The sequence below is a fragment of the Saccopteryx bilineata genome, chromosome 1 (assembly GCF_036850765.1).
Source record: "Saccopteryx bilineata isolate mSacBil1 chromosome 1, mSacBil1_pri_phased_curated, whole genome shotgun sequence".
NCBI classification, from domain to species: Eukaryota; Metazoa; Chordata; class Mammalia; order Chiroptera; family Emballonuridae; genus Saccopteryx; species Saccopteryx bilineata.
In genome coordinates, this window is record NC_089490.1 from 260,334,470 (window position 1) to 260,349,718 (window position 15,249).

A 15,249-nucleotide genomic window follows, 5' to 3' on the forward strand; every position below is an offset into this window, starting at 1 on the left:
AGAAAGCAATCAATGAGCATCTAAGGTGCTGCAACAAAGAATAGATGCTTCTCATCCCTCTCCCTTTCTGTCTGTCGGTTCCTCTTTCTGTCTCTGTAACAACAACAAAAAAAAGATTATTTTCCTGATTATACTTAAACTCATTTATATTAGTATCCATTTTGTACCTTGACCAAAACAATTTCTTTTTAAAGTGAGAGTAGGGGAGATACAGAGATAGACTCCCACATGTGACCCAGCTGGGATCCACCTGGCAACCCTGTCTGAAGCCGATGCTCTGCCCACTTGTGGCCATGCTTGCACCTGAGCTATTTTTAGCACCTGATGACTATACTTTCAGGGATCATTTCTATAGTTTGTTATTTTTAGCACCTGAGGTGGAGGCTCAACAGCACCATCCTCAGTACCTGGGCCTATGTGCTCAAATCAATCAAGCCATGGCTATGGAAGGGGAAAAGAGAGAGAGGAGAGGGGGTAGGGGGAGAAGCAGTTGGTCACCTCTCCTGTGTGCCTTGACTGGGAATCAAACCCAGGACTTTTACATGCCAGGTCGATGCTCTACCACTGACCCAACTGGCCAGGGCCCACCAAAACAATTTTGCTATAAAGGTTTCCAAATGGTAATTATCCCTTTTACAATTATAGTTGACCTACGGTCAGGTAAAACTTTCCTGTTCTCCCATTTATTTATCTACTTATTTATATCAGTATGAGCTCATGGGTTCCTATTTTATTAAATGGATTATAATTAATTGCTGTCATTATTTTGATGCCCAAATTCTTCCAGATTTAGCCATTGGGAACAGATTGGCTGGCTCCTGTGTCATTTTGACCTATTCTTATTATTCTTTGAGAATTTCCATACTTTCTGGTACAAGATGTTCCAGATTCATTATATACTTTCCCTGTCTTATTTCTGGAATTAGCCATTCCTGCAAGGAGCTGCTGTGTGCAGGTGCTGGGTGTTGGGTATGTTCATGGCTGCTGGTGTGCTCACTGCTTCTTTGCCCTCTCACTAGACAGAGTTAGGAATTCTGTTTGCACACAAACACACATCTAAGTGTGTGTGTATACATATACAGTATATATGTAGATATGTAGATATAGCTTTCTATTTATCATTTATCAGAAACTAAAAGTTCATACTGTTATTTCCAATTATGATCCAACCTTTATGTTTTATCCCACCCTTTCCCATTTCTATATTTCCCCCCTCTTCCCTGATAGTGAGAAACCTGGCTCCCGTTATCCTCAATGTATTGACCTATTTGCTTAGTCCTCTTGCGTGTAACCAATCCCTGGCCATGTGGGCTATCTTTTTCTCTTCAGCACTGCCAAATCATACTGGCCTGTGCTGACTGAGCCTTCTCTTCCATCCCAGATATTACTTTTTTCAAATCTAGTTTTGACTTATTTGCACACAGTGATATGTATAGAGACAAAACATTTTCTCTCAATTTAAAGTTCAGGTAGCTAGAAGGAGCAAGGAAAAAGACTAACGTTTTGGGGATGCTACTGTGTACCAGGAACTCTTGTTTCATTTAATTTTTAGAATACACTTTCAAGATTGGTCTTATTTTTGGTTACAGAGTTTAACCCCCAAAAGGTTTATATATTATATTATATTATATTATATTATATTATATTATATTATATTATATTATATTATATTATATTTAATATATTATATTATATTAATGATATTGTATTATATTATTATATAACTAGTAAGGCAAGAGTACCTTCTAGATGGGCAAAGTGCACTTCAGCGTCAGCTGTTTTGTGACTTTTCTTCCTGATTACATACATAATAGCTGATTCCAATGAGGTAAGAGAACCAGATTGGGAAGGCTTGTTTTTTAAGCCACCTTCAGCAATCTGGATCAGAGAATATGTTGGACATTGTCATGAGTGGCAACATAGTGCTGGCTTCCTTCCTCCCAGTGAATATTTATTTGAGTGCTTACCACGTGCTAGGTTGAATTCTAGGTACTTGTTGGGTTTCCTAGAAGGAAAATCTGAGATAAGGATTTGTGTGAGAGTGATTTATTAGTAAATGTTCCCAGGACAATCTTGTAGGAGGGGGGAAAATGGGACAGGAAAGAGAGATAAGCAAGGTTGTGGTAAGGTGTCATAGTCCATGTGGGCTTCTATATAAAAATACCATAAACTGGTGGTTTATAAGCAACACACATTTATTTCTCACAGTTATGGAAGCTGGGAAGTCTAAGACAAAGGTGACCCCAGATTTGGTGTTTGGTGAAGACCTACTTCCAGGTTTTCCCACCTTTTCACAGTGGAAGGGGCAAGCTAGCGCTTGGGGGTCTTCTTTATAAGGGCACAAATCCTGATCATGTGGGCTCTGTCTGCATGACCTAATAATCTCCTAAGGCCCATCCCATCACTTAATACCATCACTTTGGGGGATAAGATCTCAAAATATGAATCTTGGGTTGGGGGAACAATCATTTAGACCATAGCACAAAATAATTTGGATATTTTGGGAGCAGTTCTCTGACCAAGAGAAGAATGTGCTGACTGTTAGGAGTGCTCCTGGCATATGTAAAAATAGGAAAGCGATGCAAGGGGCTATGGACGAAGGACTTAGTGTCCATTACAAGGCTATCTATATTTTGGTCATTTTTCACATTATGTATCCTAACTCTTTAAGGTTGCAAACAGAAAGCTCACATTCCCAGAGTTCCTTGTAGCTAGAGTTCAGACATGTGACCTGGGTTTCACCAATCAGACATAGCCCGGTGTGACTCAGCTAAGGAGGCAGCAAGTGGAGACACTGATTTTCTGTGATGTGATGTGAAGGAGACATCCAGACTTTGGAATTAGCAGTGGCTGAGCTTCTGGTGTCCATTCCTGAGCATCGTTGGCGCCGCATGGCAGGGGTAGCTGTAGTTTTTGGCAGAGTGGCCTCAACTCTGTGTTTGGGCCTTGTTTCTGACTATCTGGCTTCAGAGCCTGGCTCTCTTGTCCTCCAGAGGTTCTGGGAATTACCCAACACACCTTAATAAATTTCTGCATGAACCAGTCAGAGTGGAGATTGTTTGTAATTATGAACACTGACTGGGACTGGTGATATGGTACCAAACCTTGAATAACAGTAAGTGGCTTATAGATTTTATAAATGTATTTTATTTCAGACTAAGGAGCAGTACACTACTTATAAAAATCATCTAATATGTTGCATGTTAGTGGAGAAAGCCACTCCAAACTCATCATATTACAGTACAGAAAGACTCTGTCCAATCAGAGCCAGCAGAGTGGAGAAATATTGACTATTTTATTATAAATGGTGCCATCCAGAAGAATGGAAAGCTGACTATAAAAAGTTCAAACTCCCTGATGGTGTGTAGGTTACAGATTATGTAGGACAAGATCACAAGACAACGTGGGTAGGGGTTTGGTGTTGTGTTGAGAGTTGATTGGTTAGAGGTGAGATAAGGGTTAATAAATCATTTCTTCAGGTCTTGAGGACAGCTTTGAGGTCTGCTCTGGTGTTCCACTGTTTGCTTTCATGGAAAAGTAGCCAGGAGGCCATTCCATTGTAGGGCGTAGGACTTGAGACATAACTTAGGTCAAGATCTTATCTTTAGCTTGCAGAAGTATGGATGGAGTGACCATTAGTCAGGTATGGGCTACTGTCTTCTGCTGCCTCTGGGGTTGCTGATTATCTGAGGAAAAGGCTAGGTCTCCCTCTAGAACAAAGGTCGGGCAGGTTTGTTAGCAGCCTCTGAAAAGACTGGAGTCTTCCAAACTCAGTTGCGTGCTTAGCATCTTCCTAGGCTGCTATCATCATGGGATGCATGATTAAGGGTTGGGGAAGCAAGGCTAAGTGATGCAAACATGAGGGTCATGCTGCCTGATGAGTGACAAAGTCTTTTTTCTCTGACCCAGGAGTCTTGGGTTTTCTGTCAGTTTCCCGGAAATTGTAGCAGGCTAACTGTGAGCTTGCAAGCAGGGAGAAATCTGAATCCTTTCACAGTTCTTGACACATCTACCCACAAAAATACTATCACTTACTTAATTAGATGTATGATAAAACTCGTGATAGACTTTGGTCAGGGGTGTGGGAAAACAGGGATTCTTGCATTGTTGGTAGAATTACAAATTCATGTTATCTCTTTCAAGAACAACTTAGCCTGACCTGTGGTGGTGCAGTGGGTAAAGTGTCGATCTGAAATGCTGAGGTCACTGGTTTGAAACCCTGGGCTTGCCTGGTCAAAGCACATTTGGGAGTTGATGCTTCCTGTTCCCTCCCTCGCCTTCCTTCCTTCCTTCCTTCCTTCCTTCCTTCCTTCCTTCCTTCCTTCCTTCCTTCCTTCCTTCCTTCCTTCCTCTCTTTCTTTCTCTCTCTCTCTTTCTTTCTTTTCCTTCCTTCCTTCCTTCCTTCCTTCCTTCCTTCCTTCCTTCCTTCCTTCCTTCCTTCCTTCCTCTCTCTCTCTCTCTTTCTTTCTTTCTCTTCCTTCCTTCCTTTCTCCCTCTCTCCCTCCCTCTCTTTCTTTCTTTCTTTCTTTCTTTCTTTCTTTCTTTCTTTCTTTCTTTCTTTCTTTCTTTCTTTCTCTTTCTCTACCTATCCCACTTCTCTAAAATGAATAAATAAAAATTTAAAAAAGAATAACTTGGCAATATCTATCAAAATTTAATATGCATATGATCTAGCTATAGATAAGTTGCACAAATGTGCAAAGACATAAATATAGGGATATCAATTGTGGCAATAATTGTTAGCAAAAGAGTGTAATATGTGTCAAAATAGTAAAATATTTATTTAGCTTTTGTAAGGTCTAAAAGCATTCTTTTAAACAATTTTTTATGCAACAATCCAATCCACACAACAACTCTGATAGCATTATTATTATCATCACTTCTTTACTGATAAGGAAACTGAGGCACAGAAAGTTTAAGCAATTTGCCCAGTGTTATACAGCTAGTGAGATTATTCCTAATAAATAGTAGTATATTCATTCAGAGGAATACTATGCAGTGAAATGAGGTACATCTACTTGTAGTTAATGAAATGCAAGAGGCAGAACATTGTGTTGTTTTAAGCTTCTTTTGTGTGAAAATGGGGATTTATTGATGTATGTGTAGATAGAGAATATGTCGGAGAGGATGAAAGGAAAGAAGCAGTAGTGAGAGAAAGTCAATGATGAAGGGGGTTTGAGTTTCATTGTGCATGTTTCTGTAGCATTTATACCTTTTTCTGTGTTCAGGTACTATTAAAAGAATGCATGTACTCTGGTTTCTCCCTACACAGTAACAAATTTGAGAGTAAAGATATTTTTCCTTTGCATCTCCATCCCTCTTTCCCCACCCTTCCCAAACAGACCATCAGGGTACCACATAGCAGAAGCAACAAACACTTGTTGAATGGATACATAGAAGAAAAAAGAAAAATCCCAATCCCTAACATGCAATGTATTAAGCTAATACAAAAGAAAGACTAATAAACCATAAACTTACACAGTGTTCTTCCTCTTTAAGTGAGGTATTTGCATTTTGAACATAGCTGAGATTGTGACTACTCAAATACTCTGGAATAAAGACCAGCTTAAACACTTCAACTTGCTGTATTTTCTTTATCAATAGAGAACTTGTAGTTAACATTTTTAGAACTTTTGTACTCACTCTTAGGTTACAGTACCCAAAATAATTACATTGGATTTCCTGATACTGTACAAGAGGCAATGGCAAACTATACTGCATTATATGCTTTAAAGGAAAGTCGATGATGGCATAAGTAGCCTGAGCCTAAAATAACTACTCATTCTTCCAGGGAAGCTGAGCTAGGTCTTCTTGTCTAGTCACAATCATCCCATAGGATTTCTGTCATTCATTCTAGACCCCGTCACAGGCATTTGTTAAGCACCATGTGTTTGTGTGGCCCTCTGAGAAGGACTGCTTTGAAAAAAAGGAAGACGACATTTTTGAAACCACTAGAGGACGATATAATACAACACAATCCACCATGAATTTGGGCAGAACACGCGGCCAAAGCCAGTAAAGGGAAGGCAGAGTGCTGCAATCCAGGATGGCTGGGGAGGGAATAGGTTTGTAGCCTCTTCTTTTGAGGTTCTACAGTCAAAGAAAAAGAGTGCACTCTGTTTTTCACAGAACCCTCTTCACCGGCTGGTTATACATGACCTTTTCTACAGCCACTATATATTTGGCTTTTTCCTGCTTCTAGCAGATCTGCTGAACACCTCCTCCTTTTCAAATAAGTTTACTTTACTCCTTTGCTAGCAGCTGGATTTTGAGAGCACAGAGCCCTGTGTGTTTCATCGTAATATTCTTTTGGCTTACTCAGAGTTAGACATTCTGAGAAGTTCATTACTAATTCTTTTATACTAATTTTTTTTGAATGTCCTTTTCTTGCTGATGCACTTCTCACTCTTCTCTTTCCATCACCATATGATTTGCGTGGAGACTTTTGAGAATTTCTGTAACTTTCTCTTATTGTGTCTTTATATTCAAAAGAGAACCAAAACATTTATCTTGATTTTCACAAGTTATTAAAATCATTTAGCTGAGTCCTTGATTATTACAAGTTAAAATTACCTGGTTTTGTATTTCCAGGATTTAATACATTGAAACTTTGGTACATGGTAGGCACTCAATGAAGGCTGTTGAACCTCACTTAGAAAAAGAGTAGACAGGGAAAATGTCAGAGTACGGCTTGCCTGTTCACAGTCCATATTAAAAGTTTTATGCCTAGGGCCCCTAGCTGCTGGGAATGGCACCTGAGAGTTTCTTATTCATAAGTGGCCATATTCTAAATCATAAAACTTATTATTTTATCTAAAGACTATCATCCTAGAGCCATAGTGGTTGTTTTCAAAGTGTTATCTCAAAATCAAAAACATCAGAATCACCTGGGGATTTGTTAGAAATGCAAATTATTGGACCCTACTAGAGCTAAATACCGAATCAGAAACTCTGGGGTAGCTTGGAGCAATCTGTGTTTTAGTAAACCTTCCCAGTGGTACCTTGTTGAGAACCGCTGGGCTGGAGGCTAAATGAGGAGTCCTATGGTTACTAGCTAAATCAGTCAGGGTTTTTTTTTCTCTCAATAATTTATACTGGCAACAAAGAGAAAGAGAAAGGCAATTGGTAATGGGAGCAGAGCTGGGTTCCACCGACAGAGGGTGGTACATAAACTCCAGGAGGATGACCATGAACATCAGGAGATAAACAGCATAATAATCACAAATTGGGGAACACTTCTGAGGCCTATTTGAATAGATTTTTGGAGAAACCTAGCACCCCTTGGTCCCCTAATGCGACACTAATTCGGGAGCATCTGTATATTGCTTTTGTTTGCTGATTGCTTTAAATTTCACTGCAAATTTTCTTGAAGCAAGTTTAGACTCAAAGTGTTTGTTTATTTATTAATTTTGCCTTTGAAACCAAATACTTTGATGCCTTCTTAAACAACTCTTTCATCAGTTTTGAAAGTTTCTCTTTCACTCTGGTGTGACACAAGCCACATCTATATATAAAATGCATGAATTACAGCCCTAGCCTGGTAGGTTTGTTAGAGCATTGTCCCGATACAACAAGGTTGTAGGTTTGATTCCTGGTCAGAGCACATACAAGAATCAACCAATGTATATGGATGGAACAAGAAACTGATGTTTCTTTCTCTCTCTCTCTCTCTCTCTCCTTCCCTCTCTCCCTCCCTCTCTCTCTAAAACCAATAAATTAAAAAAAAATACATGAATTACAAACATTGGTACTGATTTGTTTTATCCTTAGATTCTCCCAGCACACAGTTTCATCACAGCATTAATGATTTGGCTTCAAGAGGGCCTTAAATGCTGAATTTGAATCCACAAAGTTTAATTTTTTTCCTTTTCAACAAATAAAATCTGTAATTTACCTGATAGCTGTAGATTACAAGGATCACTAGAGCACCACTTCCAGCTTTTATAAGCTAGTTAAGAAATTATGTGTTATGAATGTGATAAGAAAATTAAAATAAACATCAGAATTTATATGTCCTATTGCATAGCATTCCTTTGAAAGTTTTTCATTTGGTGATATAGAGTGGAAAGTGTGTTCACTTACACAAATGATGGAAATGCTGAGAACAGTTTTGAAATCATAGAAGTTATTTTGCTGGAGGACTAACTAGCCAGGTGCTACCTTTTCTGTGGTGGGACAAATGATTTAAAGATGTTGCCATAAGCACTTATTAATTATTTTAAAAATAAAATTACTTATTCTTGTTTTCTCCAAAGGACAGAAAGATCAAATCTAGGAAATTGGTATAAGAATGGGGGTAGAGCCTGACCAGGCGGTGGCGCAGTGGATGGGGCGTCGGACTGGGATATGGAGGACCCAGGTTCAAGGTTCAAGACCCCGAGGTTGCCAGCTTGAGCGCGGGCTCATCGGCTTGGACCCAAGGTCGCTGGCTCGAGCAAGGGGTTGCTCGGTCTGCTGAGGGCCCATGGTCAGGGCACATGTGAGGAAGCAATCGATGAACAACTGGGGTGTCGCAGCAAAAAACTGATGATTGATGCTTCTCATCTCTCTGCGTTCCTGTCTATCCTCTCTCTCTGATTCTTTCTCTGTCCCTGTAAAAAAATTAAAAAAAAAAAAAAAAAAAAAAAAAGAATGAGGGTAGATGGGAAATGTTGGGAGCTACCATATCATAGTCTTCAGTTCAGATCAAGTTAGTACAGAGCGTACTTCAGAAAAACTAACACAAATAAACAAATCAGATATTGCAGGGCTTGTGTCTTGTTGATAAGAAATAGTAGACCCAAAACAGGAGTCACTTGTGCTAAGTCCCACCAAGACCCTAATACCTTACCTAAGTGGAGTTTCAGCCTCTTTTCAGGAGTGGAATTTTAAACCAATCAGCCTGGAATTTCCTGGTCAGCTTTAGTGAGGTAATCTGGTCCATAAGTCACCCTTCCTTCCCCCAAGGGGAGGTAATGTTGTCTGAAATAATTTTCTGGTTCCAGTTGCTGCCTATAAAGCTTCCCATTTTGTACAGTTCTGTGGAGCACCTCTTTACTAGATGGGATTCTGACCAATTTATGAATTGCTTAATAAAGCCAATTAAACCTTTAAATTTACCTGGTTGATTTTTTTGTTTCTTTGTTTTATAACAGCGTGTAATGGACTGAGTTAGAACATGTACTTGGGATCAGGTGCAAGCATGCCATTACTCTTGAAAATCTGGTCATTGGAAGAATGAGTGTGGGTTTTTTCCCACTCAACTCACATTTTTTTTTTTTTGTCAGCCAGACTTGACCCAACATAAAAAATGGTGTTTGGGTGGACTCATAGCATTAGGAGAAAAAAAAAAAAAAAAAATCAGTGTGTTGGAAGAGGAAAGTTACGCCAAAAGTGAGTGGATCTGACAGTTTGATAGATTCTTGATGTTAGAAAGCTCTCCTGGAATTAAGACCTGAATGCAGAAGAAGCAGGGCTACCTAAATCTATGGAGTTGATGCAGGTGTTTGTTCCTTGGTGAGGAGCAAAAATTCCCTGTGGGCCTTGAAAATCTACAGCAGACAAGAGAAATAAAAAGGCCCAAAATTTACAGCTTTGATGAGTGGCAAAATTTGTCAGAAAGAGCAAAATATTAAGTAATTAACTTTTAAGAAGCAAAATATAAATCTCCTTTAGCTGTGGGAAAGAGAGGAGAGCTAGGGAAACTCGTATTTGTGATGCTAAAGTGCAGGAAAAAGAAAAGGTTTTTTTTTTGTTGTTCTTATATATTATTTTTTAAATCAAGAAAGATAAAGCTTATAGAGCCCTACGCTTTCACAAGTCCTGAGGTAAAGGGCATGCATAATGAGGCAGGACACTCGGGATATGAAGTGTTGCTTTGGCATATGACTTATTTTGCTGTCCAAGAATGACAGATATGTTGAAGAGAAGTGTCAAGGATGAGATGTGAATAAGGCAGAATGTCAGAGTTGACAAGGATGACAACTTAATGCATATAAAAGCTCATGCGTCAATAGAACTACAGTCCGTAGATATTCTGAATTTATGGGTCCAGGTTTCTGCTTTTAAAAATTTAGAAACATAGTTATTGTTACATGTTAACATTGACACTCTAGTATAGCCCAGAAGGATCGGATAAGAGTAGCCCTTTGCAAACTTTGTCTCATTTTGTACTGCAGCACTACCTATAGAAAATTTGTAGGAACTACATGCAGAAATTACCAAGTCTTGGGAGTCCAGTGATTAGAATCACAGGATTTCAGGAATGATGGGACTTTAAGAGTCATTTAAAAGCTAAGTTTCTACCCAATCCTTGTATCACTTTTATAACATATTTGACTATCCGTTGTTTAACTTCTGTTGTGCCCTCTCAACAAATGGAAACACCCTTTTACTAAGCAGTTCGTTCTATTAATATTTTCACAGGTTTCTACTTTTCACTGTGCTTCACCACTCTCTTCTACAGAATCTGGCCCTCCAAACTTAGGCCTTTCCAGGATTCTTCCAGGTGAATTGGTTTCATTCTCACTGGTATCCCACTTTGCAGGCACTTTAATGGTAGGGTCTGCCAAATCAAGTACTATTTGCTTTCCATCTTTCAAATTGCTCACATCTCCTATCTCCTATTTCCTTTGTTTTTGTGGACTTATATGTTTATTTAAAAAAAACCTCATCTACTGTCAATTTGGTAGATTTTGGAAGAGTGAAGTAATAAGTGTAGGGTTTTACATTTATTCCAATTTAAAATTTAGTAGTTCAATCTGGCTTGTTATGGCCTTTGGATCTTTACTCTGCCATTCAATATATTGGCTACCTCTCCTAGCCATTAAAGAAGAGGAAAAACAAGCCAGTTGTACACTCAGCTATTTACTCAATGAACAGAAGAAGTCTGAAGACAGAATCCCATGGCATTAGAGACTCTGAGCTGACATTGATTCATAATTAGCATCTATGTTTGTGATCATCTGGGCCGCATTTCTCCGTCTTGTTCACAAGGTGACAGCCTCTGTCCAATACTGAGCTCCAGTGCTGAAGCCAAGTGTTGACAGCTTCTTCTGACTAACCAGTCTGGCAGGGTATGGATGAAAGGGAAGTGCTGTTAATTCATTAAATCGTGACATGTCCTTCTTGACTGCTAAGGCATGTTTAAGTGCTCCCTGTTATGCTCTGTGTTTAAGTAATGTTTGATAACCTGTCTGAAAATTACATTGCCCATTCCTGCCCCAGTTTCTAAGATTGTTTTTTTGATAATAAATAACAGCTCATTTTATCACCAAGTTCTTCCAATAGTGGGCAGAGATGGAGTTTGTTGGGAGTAGGTTTGCACTGATGTAGTAAACTCAGGGGCTCTCTTATAATCCCTCCCCCAGTTTGGATTTGTAGGTCTCTCATCTGAATGCCTGGTCTACTATTTTATCTCCAATCATCTTTCTCCTTGGCAGAGATGGAAGATGGAAAATTGGAGATGAAATGTTCCATGAACTATGTACCTGCCCCTATTATCAATCTTTCATCTCTTTGTTCTTATTTCTCTTACATAATTTCAAAAAGTTATCCTGAACATTTAAGTAAAAATAACAAGTAGAAAACTTGGGTTTACAAGGAATTATGAGTTATTTAACATTTGTAATCTTTACTAAATGGCATTGTATTGGGTTGCCTATGCTTGTACAGAGTTTCAAGCGGCTCTCTTGGCTTAGCAACTCATGATTTAAACTCATATTCAGAAACGAATAAAAATGTTTCAAAATTGCACAGAGCTTCATCGAACTCTGCCTTTCACACACCTGGGATAGAATCTGAAGTGATTTGGCTGGGCAAGGGTGTTGCATTTCTTCAGTGTGCCCCTCTAGACCCATTCTCTGCTTTTCTTCATACCATTCTTTGGCCTGGGAGGCTATCCTGCATGGATTACATCAAAAGTAACTATGTTCTCTCACTTTCTGCAGGAGATTGGAGGGAGGGAGAGGGGAATATAGGGTCAGCTTATTTATTTCCCTGGTTCTTTCCAGTGAGGTTGCTTGAGGCTGCTCTGTCTCTCAATAAAAGGTCACCGCTCTTGTCCAGGAAGCACACTATATAGTACTCTCTCTTTCTAGGTCTGGCTAGTTCTTCCTGTGTCCCTTTGGGAACAGTGATAGCTCTACTGCTCCTCTCTTAGGGCTTCCCAGTATCCACTCACCCAGTCACTCAAATTTTCTCATGTGAGTGTACCATATGTTATTTATTTATTTATTGTATTTTTTACTGATACAGAAAGCTTAAAACAAGGGTGAGGAAATTTTCTTACATTGTATCAGACTTTATTGGACCATATGATAAAATATTCTTGGACATACTAGGAACAGGCCCTCTTTAGGATTTTTGGTGCAAAATATTTTTTTTAGATCAGAAAATTAAGTGAGATTATTTTCTCATAAGAACACCCATTAACTGAATTTTATACTATAGAACTAGTTACTGATATTTTGGTTTCCAAACTGTTGGGTAAAAAATAAAAAATCACCGGTTGGCTCAGTGGTAGAGCATCGGCCTGGCGTGCAGGAGTCCTGGGTTCGATTCCCAGCCAGGGCACACAGGAGAAGTGCCCATCTGCTTCTCCACCCCTCCCCCTCTCCTTCCTCTCTGTCTCTCTCTTCCCCTCCTGCAGCCAAGGCTCCATTGGAGCAAAGTTTGCCCAGGCGCTGAGGATGGCTCTGTGGCCTCTGCCTCAGGCGCTAGAATGGCTCTGGTTGCAAAAGAGCGACGCCCCAGATGGGCAGAGCATCGCCCCCTGGTGGGTGTGCCGGGTGGATCCCGGCCGGGCACATGCAGGAGTTTGTCTGACTGCCTCCCCGTTTCCAACTTCGGAAAAATACAAAAAAACAAAACAAAACAAAAAAAAACCTAAAAAATCTGCTCAGCCATATCTATCTATCTATCTATCTATCTATCTATCTATCTATCATCTATCTATCTATCTATCTATCTATCTATCATCTTCATCTATATCTATATCATTTATAGTTTCCAGAATATATAAGACACCTATACATGAATGCGAAACAGATACAAACCAATAGAAAATTGGGAAAAGTCACAGATGGCAAATGCATATAAAAAGGTGCCCAACCTCACTAGTAATCTGATCATTGCAACTAAAACAAGAAAGCATTTCATATGCATTAGAATGGCAAAAGTGAAAAAAAAAGAAAGTCATATAATATCCTATATAGAGTATGTATGAGGATACATTGGTATAACCACTTTGGAAAATTATTTAGTAAATAATTTGGTAAAGTTGAAAGTAAGCATACCATGGATTCCACCTCTCAATGCGAAAGTGCAATTGTAATTCACATTTGAAACCCCATCCTCCTTTTTCTTTTTTTTTTTTTTTTTTTGTATTTTTCTGAAGCTGAAACCGGGGAGGCAGTCAGACAGACTCTCACATGCGCCTGACCGGGATCCACCCGGCATGCCCACCAGGGGGCAATGCTCTGCCCATCTTGGGGCGTCGCTCTGCTGCAATCAGAGCCATTCTAGTGCCTGAGCCAGAGGCCACAGAGCCATCCTCAGTGCTTGGGCCAACTTTGCTCCAATGGAGCCTTGGCTGCAGGAGGGGAAGAGAGAGACAGAGAGGAAGGAGAGGGGGAGGGGTGGAGAAGCAGATGGGTGCTTCTCCTGTGTGCCCTGGCTGGGAATTGAACCTGGGACTCCTGCACACTAGGCCAACGCTCTACCACTGAGCCCACCGGCCAGGGCCCCATCCTCCTTTTTCTCTGCACCATATTCCCTTGCTCTTGTCCCAGCCCATCATTTTTGGGGATGTATCCCTCACCTCCTAACCTTCCTTTCTGAATTTCTGGGGTGAGTCTGTGATTTGTTAAAATCTCTTGGATTTGACTGGCTGCTTCGGTTCTAAGATTGAAAGGGAAAAAATAATTTATTCCAGAGTAGAACATTCTTTAAAGCCAGGGACAAAAACAAAACAAAACAAAACTAAACTAAACAACAACACCCCCCCCCCCCAAAAAAAAAGTAAAGAGTCTTTGCGACATTCTTTTCAAAGCATCTGGGTAGTTGCTCCCAAGCCCATGGAATGAGAAAGGAAAGAAAAGGAAGGGAAGGGGAGGGGAGGGGAGGGGAGGGGAGGGGAGGGAAGGGAATTCCTCCACCAGCTGAGATGATGTTGAGAGCTCTGCTCTTTGTCACCTCAGCACACCCTCACCCAGTTGCTCTTTTTTGAAAACGGATTTCACAACATTTGTCACCTGATAACTCAACGTGTGTATGATTTCCTGTCAGTTTAACTTCTCCAAACTTTTGTTTAACGATAATCAGAAATTCTCAGCAATAGAAGGATAGTGCAACACTGCTCTTCCATGTTGCTATCCTGTCATCTTCCTGGAGTTCCTGAAACAATACAACTGATGGATGTTTGCAGAGGCCAGAAGTTAGGATGGGGCAGGAGGCCCTCCTTGCATGCCCACCCTCTGACCTTCCATTTCTTTGTCCTGCCAGCCTTCATGTGTCTATTATTTGATACTATTAGTGTATCCTCTTGATGAGTGACATTTCCTGATTTTTTTCCCCACCAGGGCCTGTTCTATACCCAGTGGCAGCTCAAAAAAAGAAAAAAAAGTTGCCTGCTGACAACTTCTGGTGGGTTGACTGGGCCAAGGAAAGGTGGTGTCCTTGGAAGAAGGCAGCCCTTTTCCAGCTCCAGATCGGACTGGATATCTAAGTGCAAAAATATAGCTTCTCTTTTTGGACTTGGAGGTCACTCTCTTGTCCAAGAGAGATAAGCAAAAAGAGATCCTCATTGGCTTGCCAAGTTCATTATTCTGCCTCAAGTCTTGTCAAAGAAAACTGTTTATTAACAAATCATGCGTATGGGAGTTGAGAGGATCATTTAGTCCATCTTCTCGATTTTTTAAAAAGATTTTATTTATTTATGTTAGAGAGGAGGCAGGGAAGGAAAGGAAGCATCAACTCCCATATGTGCCTTGACCAGGCAAGCCCAGGGTTTCAAACCGGTGACCTCAGCATTTTAGGTCTATGTTTTATCACTGTGCCACCACAGATCAGGCCCATCTTTTTGACTTTGCAGATGAGGAAAGAAGCCTTCAGACATTAAGAGATTTACCCAATAACAATAATGTTATTTTATATAACATAACTCAAAAGCATTATTGACTCCATTTTATGGAAGAGGAAAGGGACAATCAGAGAGATGTGGTAACCTGTCCAGGGCAGCACAGTGAGTCAGTAACAGAGGCTGGACTTGGA

The 15,249-nt window shown here is 40.0% G+C and overlaps 1 pseudogene; it reads left to right on the forward strand.

The window, feature by feature from the left end:
- Positions 1-324: 324 nt before the first annotated feature.
- LOC136321524 (small nucleolar RNA U3) lies at positions 325-468 on the forward strand (annotated as a pseudogene).
- Positions 469-15,249: the final 14,781 nt, after the last annotated feature.